Source organism: Macrotis lagotis, chromosome X, assembly GCF_037893015.1.
Source record: "Macrotis lagotis isolate mMagLag1 chromosome X, bilby.v1.9.chrom.fasta, whole genome shotgun sequence".
Classification (NCBI taxonomy): domain Eukaryota; kingdom Metazoa; phylum Chordata; class Mammalia; order Peramelemorphia; family Peramelidae; genus Macrotis; species Macrotis lagotis.
Genome location: NC_133666.1, coordinates 427,728,699 through 427,745,391, shown reverse-complemented (window position 1 = coordinate 427,745,391; position 16,693 = coordinate 427,728,699).

Here is a 16,693-nt window from a genome sequence, read left to right as displayed (position 1 = left end):
ATTCTAATTATATCTCTTTGTATCATTCATTAATTACTTCCCAGTTCCCTCTGAAATTTTTAATTTTGATATTTTTATGGCAAAATAATATCCCATGGCATTCATATACCACAATTTGCTTAAGAGAATAACCCCCCAAAATTCCAGTTTGGGCCACCTTAAAAAGAATTGTTATAATTTTTTTGTAAATACATTCACACAATGTGTGTATACACATACATACACACATATATGTATATGTTTTTTCCCTTTTCTTTGATTTCTTTGATGTCCAGGTTCAATAGTAGCAAGTGGGTAAGCCAAAGTGTATGCACAGTTTGGTAACTTTTTGGACATTAATTCAAAATTCTTTTCCAAAATAGTCCAATTCATAGCTCTATCACCTGGTTATTTGCCATTTTTCTCTTTTGTCATCTTTTCTATTCTGATGCTTATGATGTGGGACTTCAACATTACTTTAATTGAATTTCTCCAATTATTAATTTAGATCAAATGTCTGTCCCTCAGCCTATTTTTTTGTCCTAATGAACTATAAATGGTTTTTATTATTTTAAGTAGTGTTATTATATTTTAAAATACAAAACTATTTTCAGCACTCCCATATAAATACAGACAGTTGGTCAGGCTTGTTCCTCTGATAAAATTTAACAGTACTTGATTTAGAGCACTTTTTATTTGCTGATGCTGATATATTGGCATGTTGATACCTTGAATTTTTTTTTACTTTTAAAATTATCTCTTCATATTCTTTGACTATTTATCTATTGTATATTGATTTTTGGACTTATAAATTAGAATCTTTATACTACTTGTATATGAGGCTTTATTTGAGAATTTATTGTAATTTATTCCAAATTACCTATTTTCTTTCTAATTTCTAATATATTGGATTTATTATGAAATACCATTTTAATTTTATATAATCAAAACTTATCAAAAAGTAGGAATAAGATACATGTATGTAAAATACCTATCTACACATACATATACACATACCACACATATAAGTGTGTGTGTGTGTGTGTGTTTGTGTGTGTGTGTATAAAGTGTTTGGGAATAAAAGAAGGGTTCATAATTGAAGAAAAAAAGGCTGGTTTATGCTTATAATAAAATTTAATTACTTCACAGAATTCTCAGTGATTTTAATAGCAAATATGTGTGATATCTGTTGTGTCTTCATACTTAACAATGCCAGAATTTTGGGGGTCAGTTTTCTGTACCACTCCTACCCTTCTGTTTTCCTCCTAAATTTCCCATTCCCACAAAATTTTGGGTCTGAGAGATAGAAATCCATATGAATTTACAATCTGAGTTTCCTTAGGAGAACTTTATTCACAAATAGCAACCATATGATGGAATCCCATGTGTTTGTGAGATCATCATCTTTATTTCATATATGAAAAATGAATTATTTTAGGCAACCAGTGACAACAGGTTTTATGCATTGTGTTTTGGTACTAGCTATGCCTTTTTTAGTGTCTATCAACCTCGCAAATGTTAGATACTCTCTTTTTTTCCTCTGAGCACAGATGTCACTTTGTACTATTTATAAAATATTGCCAGTTTCAGAAAAATCTTCAAAAATATTACTAATCTCTCTTGTCTGGTGTGCTAGATTCCACTTATTATTTTTAAATGTTCTGTCTATTTTTCCAGAGTTGTAATCATGATATTTTATAGTGATTCTCTCAATATTCAGAAGATTGCATATATGTATATATATATATATACATGAATTTAAGATTTTTTTATTATTATTATTATAAAGCCTGGAACACAAATCCATGAACAGAAGGAACAGAAGTGGAGTAGGCTGTCAAAATTCTCCATTTCCCAAGTCCTATGGCAATTTATGCTAATAATCCTATTATTCCAGGTTCCCATTCACTCCACCTACTACCTCCACCTGTTCTACTCTATAATATTTTGAAGTCTGGCATACCTGAACCCTCTTTTCTTTGTCACTTTTTCCTCTTCAACAAATTCCAAGGTATCCTACAAGTCTTCAAACCTTTACAACCATAATTTTTTTTTTGTCCAAAAGAGAAGGGAAATAGACTTGAAGAGGCGTGAAATCCCTTCCAGCTAAAAACATTCCATGACCCCTTGTTGTGCAGAACACTATATTTAGCACTGAAAAAGACACAAAAATTATGAGACACAGTCCTTGTCCTTATGGAGCTCATAGTAAAAGAGAAAAATGGAATCAGACATGGATAATTATAATGTAGAATATTATATGATGTCTTTATAAAGATATAAAATAAAAACTTTGGGAGATCCAATCAAGAAAGTTATCAACCTAGGAACTTTAAGGAAAGTCTTATGGTCTTGGATACATTTGAAATTGGCTGCATTATATAGTAAGAATTTGGCAGAGAAATGGGAAATGAATGGTAAAGGGAAAGAGAGAGTGGGAAGAAGAAAGAGAAAGTGAGTATATCCCAGCCATGAAGAGCAGCATGGAAAAGTCCAAGCTGCACTCAGTCCAATGTTATTGGAGCATAAAGTAGAGGCAAGTAGTATGAAATAAGAATGATAAGATATAGAATAGTATGATATTGTTTAATTACTTGAATATTGAGTCAAGAATCCTGAAAAAAACAAATTCCTCTCTATCAGTTTATGGAGCTACTGAAGCATTAGTACGTGGGTGATTTATTCACAAATAAGTTTTTTAGTTTTTTTTCCCCAACTGTCCAAAGCCAATACATAAAATATAAAATATATAAAATGACAATCCATCCATAAATATATATATATATATATATATATATATATATATATATATATATATATATATATATATAGAGAGAGAGAGAGAGAGAGAGAGAGAGAGAGAAGTAATCTATATGTACCCATGATGACTCAGTTTGTGCAAGGAAAAAAAGTTTTGGTTATTTATATCAGAAGTAGTGGCTGCTTTCAAATATTTGAAAGCCTTTCATGAAGAGACAAGACTTGCTATATACATCAAAACCAAAACCTATAAATGGAGCTTACAAGAAGTCACTTTTCAACTCAACATAAGAAATAATTTCTTCACTCTCAAAGGAATTGGCATTATCCTCATAGTTAATGAACTCCTTGATATTTTATGAAATTAAAATTAAATTAAATTAAAATTAAAGATAACTTAATTAATGAAGGATTCAGGAAATATTGTGTGAAAGGTTGAACCTTGAGGCCCTTCCAACTATATTAAATAGTTATTAATTTGACTATATGGAGGATTTTCTACATAGGGTAGAAAAGATGGAATATATTGCAATCTACACTGAACTAAACTGGAAATTGGCCTGGTTTTTCTCTCAGTAGAACAAAGGTACTATGTCCTTTGAAATGCTTTTCTTGATGACCTTGCACCATAGGCATAAAGACCTATAGCTAAAAGCAACCACAGAAGTTATCTAGTTTAACCTTCCAACATTGAGAAAATTAAAATCAGGAATGTTAAAGGATTTGCCCAAGGTCACATAGATAGTAAGCATTAGAAGCAATATTCAAACCCAGATCCTCTGATTCAAAAACCAGTGCTCTTTCCATTATACTATGTGTGATATTCACTTCCATAATTGGTACAACTGGTACAACTCTAGCTCAGAATCCATTCCAACTCATCATACAATCTCTGGACTCCTGACTGCTTTCTCAGACTCCCCTTGCATTTCTCTTCCTCACTGTTACAAGTCTTTTTTCCTCCATGAATTCAGTTCCCAATGAACAACCTTGAACCATTACCCTCACCAGACTTTCCCCATCCACTACTACTGTTTGGACCCATTCTTTAATTCTTTTATTTATGTTATATTTTATTTTTCCACAATTGCATGTTAAAACATACTCCCACTCCATCATCTTCCACATTCTTGTCCAGTTATCTTGAACTCCAAGCTGCTGAAGAGTATTATCTTTCCCCAATCTAGCTTTTTATTCTACTATTCCTTTCCCCCAATCCTATTCTCTCAGTGACTCACTCTACATTTGCCTAATACTGTGCCCTCTAGAATGATTGCTCTATAATTACAAAATTCCTTTTATCTTACACCTTTTTCATTCTCACTTCTTTTATCTGTAACTCACTGAAATATATTTCTCTCTTGATTAAATAGCTTTCTTGGTCATCCTTTTGAAAAAAATCTATGTTGGTATTTCTAATTCTAGACTCTCCTTCTACCACCACTGCTCAATAATCTTTCTTACTTTATGGTTTACACTATCCAAATTTATTACCCCAAACAAATCCATTTTCCTGAAGGATACCTTCCTCCACCCTCAGCCACTTGAGCTTTCTTTTCTAAGGTTACCTTTCTTCTGCTTTATATGAATCTTTTATGTATCTACTTTGTTGTCTCTCCCAGTAACATGCAAACTATTTAAGGTATGGATTTTGTTTTGTATTTTTGTCTTTTGTCTTCTTTGTGTCTCCAGTACTTAATACAATGCTTGGAAATGTTAGTATAATTGTGAGTGCTCTCTCTCTCTCTCTCTCTCTCTCTCTCTCTCTCTCTCTCTCTCTTTCATTAGGATCACTCTTCTGGGGGTGATAGATTCTTTTGTCCAAATAACTTGATGACTGAGTCTCATGATCAAGTCTCTTTCTCAGCAGAAGTATCTGAAGAATATTGGGCCACATCTTCAATACTATGTATATCTCAGCATTTTGAGATTACAGTTAATTAAATCAGGGTTGGACTTAATACATACTTTACTTAACAAGGGATTAAGGACCCTGGGTGGGGAACTAAAGGGGGCAGCATGGGAGACAGTATACTTGGGGGGATACAAATGGTTCATGAAATGACTTGGCTTTGGATAATACTTTGGTTCATGAGGAATGTGTGTCCTTGGAGGGTCTTTGAAAAGGAGGTAAGGTAAAAAATGATTATAATTTGATGTAATTCAAGACTCTCTAGAAGTATATGTCTAATGAGACAGAAGAGGGAAGAGTACTTAATGACTTTGAGGTAATGTTGCTTAACAAAGAATCAATCAATCTGTGATTGTACTTTGATGTAATTTGAATTTAGCAATCAATTAATCAACATGTGATTGATTGTACCTGAATAATGGTACTTGATTGATAAATAACACCTGGTGAAGAGGTACAGAAATCTATAATTTTGGAGAGAAAGAAGGGAGGGTATTAATACTGAGTAAATTCTGTTCCATAGATTTGACCCAGAGAGGAAATAAGATATATTCCCACTTGGTTTAAAAAATCTCTCCTACTGTACAGAGAAGCGGGGGGGGGGGGGGTGGCTGAAGGGGAAAGAAAAGAGAAGAGATTCATAAAAGGGAAGGCAAATTTTAAGTGAAAATAAACAAAGTTAAATTTTTTCAAAAAGTTAAAGGGAAATGGGAGTAAAACTTTGGTGAGGAGGAAAAAGAGGAAAGGAAAGAGAAAAATATAAATGGGAGAGATAGCATGGCAGGAAATACAGAATTAATAATATTAACTGTAAATGTGAATAGGCTGAACAATCCCATAAAAAGGAAGCAGATAGCAGAATGTATTAAAAACCAGAATCCTGCAGTATGTTGTTTACAAGAAAACATTTGAAGCAGAGAGATACATACAGGATAAAGGTAAAAGGATGGAGCAAAATATATTATGCTTCAGCTGAAGTAAAAAAAAAATCAGGGGTAGAAATCCTGATCTCAGATAAAACAAAAGCAAAAATCGATCCCATTAAAAGTAGTAAGGAAGGAAACTACATCTTTTTAAAAGGCACCACAAATAATTATCATTTTTAAACATGCATGCAATTACTGGTATAGCATACAGATTCCTAGAGGAAAAGTTGAGTGAATTAAAAGGAGACAAATACAGCAAAACTTTAATAATTGGGGACTCAATTATTAGAACTAGATGAATCTAATCACAAACTAAACAAGAAGAAATCTTAGAAAACTTACACATGATAGATCTCTAGAAAATACTTAATGTGAATATAAAAGAATATATGTTTTTTTCTCTGCAGTACATGGCACCTTTTCTAAAATTAGCCATGTACTAGGGCATAAAAGCCTTATAATCAAATACAGAAAGGCAAAAATAATAAATGTATATGTCACAGCTCATGATGCAATAAAAATTACATGCAATAAAGGTTCATGGAAAGATATAGCAAAAATTAATTGGAAACTAAATAGTTTTATTTTAAATACTGAGTAGATCAAACAGCAAATCATATCAATAATAAATAATAAATAATTATATCCAAGAAAATTATAGCAATGAGATATCATACCAAAATTTATGAGATGCAACCAAGTTAGCTTTTTTTATTTTTTTAATCTTTTTTTGCAAGGCAAATAGGGTTAAGTGGCTTGCCTAAGGCCACACAGCTAGGTAATTATTAAGTGTCTGAGGCCAGATTTGAACTCCTGACTCCAGGGCCTGTGCTCTAACCACTGTGCCACCTAGCCACTCCAAGCCAAGGTAGTTTTGAGGGGAAACTTTATATCTCTAAAGGCTTATATGAATGAAAATAGAGAAAGAGGAGATCAATGAATTTGGTATGCACTAAAATATCTAGGAAAAGAACAAATTAAAGATCCCCAACTAAATGCCAAATTAGAAATTCTGAAAATCAAAGAAGAGATTAATAAAATTGAAATCAGGAAAACCATTAATCTAATAAATAAAACTAAGAGTTGGTTTTGTGAAAAAAAGCCAATAAAATTGATAAACCTTTGGTTAATCTGATTAGAAAAAGAAAGAAGATAACCAAATTACCAGTATATAATATTTAAAGCATTAACTAATCACCAATGAGGAAGAAATTAATGATTCAGTGCTATTTTACTAAACTGTATGCCAGTAAATTTGATAACCTGAATAAAATGGTTGAATATTAACACAAATACAAACTTTCTAGATTAACAAAAGAGTAAATAAAATGCTTAAATAGCCCATTTCAGAAAAAGAAAGTGAAGAAACCATCAAATAACTCCCTATAAAATTATCTAGATCCATTTGAAATGGCTAATGAATTCTACAAAGCATTTAAGGAAAAAATAATGCCTATTCTACACAAACTATTTTTAAAAATAAGAGAAAGACTTCTGGAAAATTCATTTTATGATACCAATATGGTGCTGATACCTAAACCAGAAAGAATCAAAACAAAGAAAAATATAGACCAATATCCCTAATGGATATTGATGCAAAATTCTTAAATAAATTTTAATAAAGGGATTACAGCAAGTTATTGCTAAGATAATATGCCATTATCAGGTAGGATTTATACCAAGTAGACAGGAATGGTTCAATATTAGAAAACACTCAACATAATTGAATATATCAATAGCAAAACCAACATAAATCATATGATTATCTCAATAGATGCTGAAAAAGCCTTTGATGAAATGCAACATCTATTCCTATTAAAAACTCTAGATAGTATAGGAATAAATAGAGTTTTCCTTAAAATAATAAGTAGTATCTATCTAAAACCATTAACAAATATTATGTTTAATGGGGATAAACTAGGTGTATTTCCAATAAAATCAAGGGTGAAACAAGGATATCTATTATTACCATTACTATTCAAAATAATCTTAGAAATGTTAGCCTTAGCAATAAGAAAAAGAAATTGAAAGAATCACAATTGGCAATGAGGAAGTAAAATTTTCACACTTTGCAGATGATGTGATGATATACTTAGAGAACCCAAGAAAATGTCTTAAAAATCACTTGAAATAATTAACAAATTCAGCGAAGTAGCAGGATATAAAATAAACTTACATAAATCATCAACATTTCTATTAATGAACAAGAAAGTCCAAGAGCAGAAAACATTAAATACTTGGGAATCTGTGTCCCAAGACAAACCCGGAAACTGTATGAATGCAATTATAAAATACTTCTCACCCAAATAAAGTTGGATCTAAATAATTGGGAAAATGTCAATTGCTCATGATTAGGTCAAACTAATATAATAAAAAAAAGGCAATTCTACCCAAATTAAATTACCTATTCAGTGTCATACCAATTAAACTACCAAATAACTATTTTACCGAGATAGAAAAAAATAGTAACAAAATTCATCTGGAACAACAAAAGTTCAAGAATAGCAGGGAACTGATGAAAAAAAACTGTAAAGGAAGGTGGTCTAGCTCTCTACCAGTTCTAAAACCATATTTAAACTAGTAGTTATCAAAACTGCCTGGTACTGGTTAAGAAATAGAGTGATGGATCAGTGGATCAGGATAAGTTCAAAAGAAACTACAGTAAATGACTACAGCAATCTACTATTAGACAAACCCAAAGATATCAGATTCAGGGACAAGAACTCAACATTTGACTAAAATTGTTGGGAAAACTGTAAAATTTTATGGCAAAAACTAGGCATCAATCCATAGCTCATACCATATACCAAATTAAGGTCAAAATGGGTACAGAATTTAGTCATAAAGGGCATCACCATAGATAAATTAATAGACCAAGAAATACTCATCTATCAGATCTATGGAAAGGGGATAAATTTATGGCCAAATAAATAATAAACTAAATTATATACACTACAAAATGAATGATTTTGACTATATTAAATTAAAAAGGTTTTGCACTAATAAATCAGTGCTGCCAAAATTAGAAGAAAAACAAAAAGCTGGGAAACAATCTTTCCAACTAGGAATTCTGATAAAGGTCTCATTTCTAAAATATACATAAAATTGCATCAAATTTATAAGGTTACAAGTCATTCCCCAAATGATAAATGCTCAAAGATATGAATAGACAAGTTTTCAAATGAAAAAGCTAAAGCTATATTTAATCATATGAAAAAATGCTCCAAATCATTATTGATTAGAGAAATGCAAATTAAAACAACAGTGAGATATCACCTCACACCTATCAATTTGGTAAAGATGAGAAAAAAAAATGATCAATATTGGAGAGGTTGTGGAAAGATTGGAACGTTAACACATTTCTGGTGGAGATGTAAATGAATCCAACCATTCTGGAGAGCAATATTGAACTGTACCCAAACAGCAATAAATATATTCATTCCCTTTGACCCAGCAATTCCAATTCTAGGCCTATATCCAAAAGAAAAGTAAATAGTAAAAGTCCCACATGTTCCAAAATATTCATAAGACCTCTTTTTGTAGTGGCAAAGAAGTGGATATTGAAGGGATGCCCATCAATTGGGGAATGGCTAAACAAGTTTTGGTACATGAATACTGTGGAATATTATTGTTCTATAAGAAACCATAAATGCTCAGACTCTAGAGAAGCATGGAATGAGTTACAGAATCTGATGCTGAGCAAAGGGAGTAGAACCCAGAGAACAATGTACACTTTAACAAAAACATCATGAGTTGATCAACCGTTGGAAGAAGCTCCTCTCAGCTGTTCAGAGAGCTAGGATAAACATATTAAACCAACTATGGACAAAATAAAAGAAACCCTTCAGAATCTGATGAACATTTTATAAAAATATCTCTTATGTATCTCTTTCCCTTAATTCTAATTCCTCATACCAAAAATGAGTAATCTGTAAGCATGTTTAACACAAATATGTATGTATAATATTAACCTGACTGTTCACCACTGAGGGACGGGAGGTGGGAAGGGAGGGTAGAAGGAAATTTTGTAATTTAAAAATATACATATACTTGCTTATTTATAAATTACACATTTTTCTACCATTCTCCCTTCCCACCCTCCTCCTCTCTGCAGTGAAAAGTCAAGTAAAAGATGTGCATGTAAAGTTGTGCTGGAAAGTTTATGTGTTAGTCATTCTTGTGTGTGAGGAATTAGGACTAAGGGAAAAGAAGGAAAACCATGAGATAGGAAGGAAGAACATAATTGCAGTTCTTAAAGAGTGAAACATAGTATCCATTCAGATTCTGTGAAGGTTGTTTTTTTCTTCTGTGTTTTTTTTCCCTTCTCAGCATATGACTGGCATTATGCATAACAGGTCTCCCAGGTTTGCCTAACTCTGAACTGGTGAGAGGAGCTGGAGCTATCATAGTTGATCAACTCACAATGTTGTGCTTAATGTATACAATGATCTCTTGGTTCTGCTCCCTTCACTCAGAATCATTTCATATAATTCTTTTCATGTTTCTCTAAAGTTCAACCACTTCCTGATTTCTTACAGAACAGTAGTACTCCATAACATTCATATGCCATAACTTGTTTCAGTTATTTCTCAATTGATAGACATCTTCTCAATTTCTAATTCTTTGGCACTATAAAACAATCAGCTATATTTTGGTACACATGGAACTTCTCCCATTTTTATGAGTTCTTTTGTATCATCAAAGGATATGATCAATTTTACTATTTTTTTTATTTTTTGAATTCTACAATTTCCCCTCCCAATCTTGTTTCCCCACCCCCCACAGAAGGCAGTTTGATAGTCTTTACATTGTTTTTATGGTTTACACTGATCAAAATTGAATGTGTTGAAAGAAAAATAATGTCCTTAAGAAAAAATAAAATATAAGAGATAGCAGAATTACATAATACATAAGATGACTTTTTAAAATTAAAGTTGATAGCCTTTGTTCTTTATTTAAACTCCACAATTCTTTCTTTAGAAATAACAGATGGTGGGGCAGCTAGGTGGTACAGTGGATAGAGCACCAGGCCTGGAGTCAGTAGTACCTGTGTTCAAATTCGGCCTCAGACACTTACTAATTACCTAGCTATGTGGCCTCGGGCAAGCCACTTAACCCCATTTCCTTGCAAATACTAAAACAGATGGTATTTTCCAATGCAGATACTCTGAAATTGTCCCTGATTTTTGCACTGATGGAATGAGCAAGTCTATTAAGTTTGATCATCACCCCCGTGTTGCTGTTATGGTATACAATGTTCTGGTTCTGCTCATCTTGCTCAGCACCAATTTATGCAACCAGGCTTCTCTGAAATCCTATTGCTCTAGGTTTCCAATAGAACAATAGTGTTCTAATGTACATGTACCACAATTTCTTAATTCATTCCCCAATTGATGGACATTCACTCAGTTTTTCAATTCTTTGTCACCACAAACAGAGCTGCTATGAATATTTTTGTTCAAGTGATTTTTTAACCTTTTTTTATGATGTCTTCAGGGTTTAGACACAGTAGTGGTATGGTTGGATCAAAGAGTGTGCACATTTTTATTGCCCTTGGGACATAATTCCAAATTGCTCTCCAGAAAGTTTGGATCAGTTCACAGCTCCACCAACAATGTATCATCCCTTCCAACATTGATCATTGTCCAATTGGTCATATTGGCCAGTCTGAGAGGTATGAGATGGTACTTCAGAGATTCTTTAATTTGCATTTCTGAATCAGTAATGATTTAGAGCAGTTTTTCATATGAGTATGGATTGCTTTGATTTTCTCATCTGTAAATTGCCTCTGCATTTGGGCATAGTTCTATGTTGCTTTCCAGAATAGTTGGATTAGTTCACAACTTCACCAACAGTACATCAATGCCCCAATCTTTCCACAACCTCTCCATCATTGATCATTTTCCCTTTTTGCTATCTTAGTCACCACAGATAACCTTCTTGCCAAGTGTTTTTATTGCCTTGTTAATAGTTTTTTTGGGGGGATTTATCTTGGGAACCAACCAGAGTCATCATTTTAGAGTGACTTTGCTATATAGTCTACAAAGGATATGAAACTAGAAAATGTAAGAAAATTTTTTCTTCCATACCTACCCCAGACCTACCCAATACAACAAATCCAAGAACACTTGGGGTTAATCAGTTCTAGGACTTCAAAGACTCATCTATATAATCATATTTATCCTTGAACTTTGAGACTTAGCAATGTATGTAAAACATCATAGGTGAGTGTCAGGCAGCATAGACTTAGTTTGATTTTAGATTTGCCTCTCACTAGTGATCTGACTCCAATTTTTTTTTACTTATTGATAAAATGGAGCAAATAATTAACTCCATAATTCAACATCTAATCAAATTTTCTCATATTCCTCAAGAAGAAATAGAGATACAGAAACATAAAATGATAAATCTAAATTTATATGGATAGTGGATTAGAAACAAAGTCCTCTGAGTCAAGCTTTACTACTCTAATACAACTTGAAAAATCTCCGCTTGTTTTCAAGATAGATTTCCATAGGTCTACTGCAGGAATAAAATAAGTAAAAGTTATAAATCTCCTTTACAATTATCAAATTCTATGCAAATTGAAAACTATTATAATTGGAGTTATTTGAGGTGAGGTACTTTATTGTACTAGTCTAAGCTCTTGATCATTTCTTTTCTTTGGCAAACAAAGACTTTTTCCTTAATTCAATCACAGTTCTAGAAAGTTATGACTTGTGATACATTCTTCATGATACCAATTAGAGAATTTAGCCCATTAATTCAAAAAACATTTATTACATATTTAATACCTATGATATGCCAGGCATTGTGCTGATGAATAACAAAGCTTAAAGTGGCAATCCCTTTCTCTTAGTCAGTATCTTTCCACTTATGCTAAATTTTGATCTCTACTTTTCTTTTCTATATAATAATGAGCAACATAAATCTAGTTCAGGCCATAGGGCCAGAAACAATCACAAAGAAAAGTATTTATGTTTATGTCCAATAGTAGTAGGGGCATATCAATATGATAGTGATAGAAGATTCTGGCCTAATTTTAGTGCCAAGACTGACTGAGATAAGGGAGGTAAAGGAGGGACATTGATTTTTGTCTTACATTAGCCACTCATGTATAAAAGAAGTAGTTTACATACCATCGTCAGCATCATCAGTTAATTCTTCCAAATTGTTACGAATTACAAGTCATTGTTTTGTGTAATGGCAGAGTGAATATAATTATGTAACTTTTATTTTACAGAAGTGTTTTATCATGTCTTAATTATATATTTTACTATTTCTTCTGGGTTCCTGGTATGAAGAATATAGCAGAAGTCACAAATTATGAAGACTATTACTGGTCTTAGGCAATTTAAATGTAAGCTTCTGCCCCACAACTCTGAAGACCCTATTTACCTCCAAGATCAGTGTAAGGTATTTTAAGTAATCAGTTATATAAATCATATCATTGAATAGTCCCTGCTCCTTTACAAAATTGCCTTGAAACTGTGACCTGGGATTGGGTAACAGTGGACAGAGATGCCTACTGGCACTTATTTCTCATCTATGTCTTTGTATACAGTGTCTCACAGGGAATTCTTCCTGCCCAAGTAGTCTTTGTTTGGTCATCAGGACCCTTACTTTCCTTGGCTGCTAGACTGCCCCAGTCATTATTCTTGCCACTGTCACCAGGCTGCCAATTCACCTTACTGCTCTGATGTGCTTCTAGCAAGATTTCATTCCAGTGTCCATAAGTTTCTCTATCTTACTAAGCTTCCCTGGCTGGAAAAAGAATGCTGTGAATTTTTCCTGGTTTTCCCAACCTTAAGTTGTAGAGGAGTCACAACAAAAATTCCCTTAGATCAAAATTTCTTGTCATTCTCTCTCTGCCTTGAATTCCCAAATCCTGTTCTTTATTTTCACCATGACTTCCAGTTCCTCAAAATCTTAGTATTTTCCCTGGCTATCACCACTAAATTGATTGTACTTTTTTCCCTTTCCCATCTTGACTCAATGGAAAACAAGTTCAGCTCCATATTGGTGCTCTCTTATCTTAAATTTCTTGCTCCATAATCCCATTTAAGATCTTTCCCTAATATTTCCCTAAATCCGGGATTATTCCCACCATCCACTGTGTTCACTCCTACTCACATGCTACCAAAAAAAAAGTTGAAAAAAAAATCTTGTAGATCCACTTCCAAATAAAGCTGCAAACTTACAACTTATGTAATTTGAACTGGATCCTTACTGCAACAGGGCAATTTTCTTGCAGTTCTATATAATCAATTCACTATCCCACTCCCTGCAAAGGCTTTTCCAAGTGTTTTTCATACTCCCTCAAGCCTCCCACAACTTCCCTTTCCTCCTCTCACTCATTGCCCCATATGAGGGCAGTCTCATATTTATCTAGAAAAAAGTTAAGCTCTTCTCAAAGAACTGCTTTTTATCCCCTGTTACTCATCTCACATCACCTAGATGCCTTCTATCACCATTTACCCCTTCATCTCTGTTTCACATAAAGAGGTCACCTTCCTCCTTATTAAAAGAAGCAAATTCCTTTACATGCTCATGTAGTCCATTACATGACCACATTTCATTCCATCTTATGAGAAGATTGTCCTCTCAATATTCTCCACTCTGTCTCAGTCTATTTGATAATTCCCTACTGCCCACAATTATGCCCATGTCTCCCTCTTCCCCAAAAAATCTTTCACTTGATCCATCTATTTCCATTAACTAGTGTCCTATACTTTTCCTCTCTTTTGAAGCTAAACTCCTTAAAAAGGAAATCTACAATCAAATTTCTCTAGTTGCTTTCCTGATTGCCTAAAGAACTATGTCCTGAAATGTCAATTCTTCTCCCTTTAGATTATTTCACTTGATAATTTCATTGGTTCATATGGATTCAATTATAATCTCTATGCTGTTATTCTCAAACCTATTTTACCAGCTCTAACCTCTCTAGTTTCATCTATAACAGCCAACAGGACATTTTGAATTGGATAGATCCCAAACTCAATAGGTTCTTAAACTGAAATTATTATATTTTCCATCAGAATTTTCTTTCCCTAACTTCTCCATTACTTTCAAAGGTACAGCATCCTCTTATAACCTGAAATTTCAACTAATCACTTTCTTTCTCACCTTATATACAATCAATTGCCAAGTCCTATTAATTTTACCTTCATTGTCTCATGCATATTCCCTCTTCTATCCTCTGACACTGCTACCACCTTGTTGTAGGGCCTTATCACCTCACATTTAGAGTTTTTCAATGATCTATTGGTTGTTCTCCATGTCTCTTCCCATCTAGTCCATTCCCCATTTGATTATCAAAGTGATTTTCCTAAAATACAATTTTAACCTGTGCTTTATATATCTTCTACATAAAAATTTATTTTCTATGTTTATCTAGTTTATCTATAAATTTCTAAGCATCATAAGTGGTACATAGTAGGCGTTATATAAAAATATTAATTTATTGTCATCATCAATCTTATTTGAACATCTGTTGATCATCTATTTCTTTTTTCTTTTTTTTTTAGGTTTTTGCAAGGCACGGGGTTAAGTGGCTTGCCCAAGGCCACACAGCTAGGTAATTATTAAGTGTCTGAGACCGGATTTGAACCCAGGTACTCCTGACTCCAGGGCCGGTGCTTTATCCACTACGCCACTACGCCACCCCCAATCATCTATTTCAGTCATGTCTGACTCTGCATGACTTCATTTGGGGTTTCCTGGATTGGGTTGCCATTTCCTTCTCCAGTTCATTTTACAGAAGAGGTAACTGAGACAAAGGGGGTTGAATGACTGACCCAGGGTCATTTAGCTAATAAGTGTCTGAGGTCAAATTTGAACTCAGGTCTTCCTGATTCTAGGCCTAAGCCTCTATTCACCATGGATTCTAGGTTTTCCTATTTGAACATAGTTGTATGTGTATTGTCTCCATCATGAGATTGTGAACTCCTTGAGAACAGGACTTTTTTTGGGAGGTGGTTTATAAAATAAATTTTTATTGACTATGTTAAAAGTTCCTTTTCCCTATTTCTTCCTTTAGAAAAATCTTTATCCTCCAGGATCTAGAACAAATTTTGCCTCAAGTTAGGTGTATCCCTGATGAATGTGAATCTTGCCAGATGTATACCTGTTACTGCCTCTGCTTCCCTAAACATCAAGATCACTGATGCAGGTGAGTTCCCTTCATTCAGGCCCTCTAGTATTTCTGTACATAGGAGATGTAAGAGATGTAAGATGTAAAGAGATTAAATTGAATTGCACTGAATTGTGATTGAATATGCTATGATTGTGAAGTCATGAAAATAATTTGAGTAGTCACTATGAGAGATTTACCCTTTGAGAACTTTAGGACCTGTTCAGAGAACACCAGATCAAACTGCACGACAATGTTGAAAGTCTTATTGGCAGGACAGTGTCATTTGTTTGAGTCTTTCCTCCATTTGTTGAGAACTGAAGTCATCTATTCTAGAACAGATCATTTGACCAGGAAGGATGAAGGATAAAAAGAAGTATTTTTATCTATTTTGATTCCCCCCCAGTATATTTCAAAATGAAGAGAACTTTATAGAAGACTCTCTTTCACATAATACATAGTCCACCACAATGCCCCCATTCTTTGCTAGCTTACCTCACAGGAACCTACTTCAAATGAATCTGCCCTCCTTGGTGATGTGCAGAGGACAAATTATAGCTCACCTAAGCAAGAGTTAAGCTGGTCTTGAATTTATAAAATATTCTACATGTAATGCATGAATGTATTGCTGTTTGGGATACCTAATGGGGAAAAAAATCCTCATAATGCTTATTGTAACCTCCTTCCTTGCTTAAATTCTGTTGCAAAAACAAAAAAAGATTTGAGTTACCTTTATATAAAGTTATGAGATCTGTGCAGTGTAATACTCCAAGGAACCAAGCATGAATAGGTTCAATATGGACTATCCAACCAAGATGCTGAGAAACCCCAAAGGAAAGATCAGTAGCAAGGAAATAGAGATACCACTTTATCTTCTAAGCAGAAGATACAGGTACAGAAGTAGATCAGCTTCATATGCTTAACCTGTCTATGTCCTAAATAACATAATAAAACAAATTTAATAGTGGCCTTCTGGGGACAATC